This window comes from Rhinopithecus bieti, unplaced genomic scaffold (genome assembly GCF_001698545.2).
Source record: "Rhinopithecus bieti isolate Rb0 unplaced genomic scaffold, ASM169854v2 scaffold_42380, whole genome shotgun sequence".
Taxonomy (NCBI): Eukaryota; Metazoa; Chordata; class Mammalia; order Primates; family Cercopithecidae; genus Rhinopithecus; species Rhinopithecus bieti.
Window position 1 is genome coordinate 26826 of NW_016818327.1, and position 1724 is coordinate 28549.

Consider the following 1724-nt stretch of genomic DNA (forward strand, 5'->3'; position numbering starts at 1 on the left):
CTGACCAGCACCGATTGTCCGGCACTCCCTAGTGAGATGACCCCAGTACCTCAGTTGAAGATGCAGAAATCACCGGTCTTCTGTGTCACTCGCGCTGGGAGTTGGAGACTGGAGCTGTTCCTATTCGGCCATCTTGCTCCGCCCCCGCAATTAGTACTTTTTTGTGATACACATCTGTGTAGTGAAATTTTAAAATACTAGCACTCTTTAAGTGAACAGCAAATATTTTAGTGTCCAGTGTTACTTATAATAATTGTTACATGGTCATAAAACATAGAATGACTTTGATACTTAGTCATGGCATATTTACTTCCCATGTGTTTCTCCCCACTCCTCAATTTGATTTCTTTAATAAAATGTTTAACCTATGCCAGACTATTCTTGAGAGAAGTGATACGGTATAGAAATTATTATGATGTGATCATGTTTCTTTTGTTCACTATATTCTCACAGTCCAGCAGAGTGCCTGGCACTCAAGTATTTTTGAAGGAATGAGTGAATAAGTGAATAAATAATGATAAATATCTTTGCTGTAATGCACCTATTATGTGTTAATTTGAAATACTTCACTGTTTTCTCAATTATACAAAATAACAGAAAATTCTGAAATTTTCACTCTAAATTACTTTGAAAAAATATTAAATTATAATTTTAGCCCAGATTTCATGATTATAGTTTAGCATGCATAATTTTTATGAGCAGCTTTGAACTCTGTAAGGCTAACACTGGGATATGAATTATTGGGCAACCTTGGAGGGTGACCTAGTGAAGAGGAATGTTATGAGTTGCTCAGTGTTAACAATACTGGAATTTAGACACAGGTAGAAGGGTAGTAGTAGTTGGCTATAACTGCCACCCCATGGAAGACTAAAGGAGGAGAGGCACTAATCTAAGACCAGGAAGAATCGGGGCAAAAACTGGGCAAATGACCAGTTGTGAGCCATGCCTTGCTTGGTACACAAAAGCTGTTTTACATGCAACTTTAGAGACTTTTGTGTTAATCACAAGAGCTGTTCTTTGAAAGAATTGCATAGCACCAGGGCTACTGGAGGATTTAGCAGGAACACTAAGTGTTATTTCAAGCTTACCCTGGAAGAGTAAAGTCATTTCCTGAGGGATGAGGGACCACACAGAAGAGAGAGGACACGGAGGACCCCATGACAGCTGCCCCTAAAAGGATCAGCTCCTAATCAGGATAAATTGTCATTCTTTGGCCACTGTTAGTGTTTCTGCCACTAGAGGATAGCAGCGGATGGGGGTGGAGTGGCTAAAGTGATTTATACCATTTGTCCAAGAAAATCACTAGAGCTATGACAACAAATGCATCTGTAGTGTTGGCAGTCCCTGAACCTAGAGTTCCAGGGTCACTGCAGCTCTGTACTCTTGTGTGGGGTACTTGTTCCATGACATCTGGCAGTTCAAGAATTTGTTTGCTCTTCACACTGACAGTGCCATTGTGTTCTTCATTCTCCCTCCACATCGTTGTTGGTTTTTCCTTTTCTTTTTTCTCCTCCTTTTCCTTTGTTCATCATTGTCAATCTAAGACCTGAGTTACTCCCATGTATAAGAAATTGGCATGTGCATACTTCTCTAATATAACCTTTGTTAATGTGGACATTTAACATTTAACACAGTGTGCTTGTTTGAGAATTTTCTATGGATATTCTTTAAAGGGTGGTTAGAATCTATATTTGGAGTGGGAGGGAAAGGGTCAAGTCAGTGAA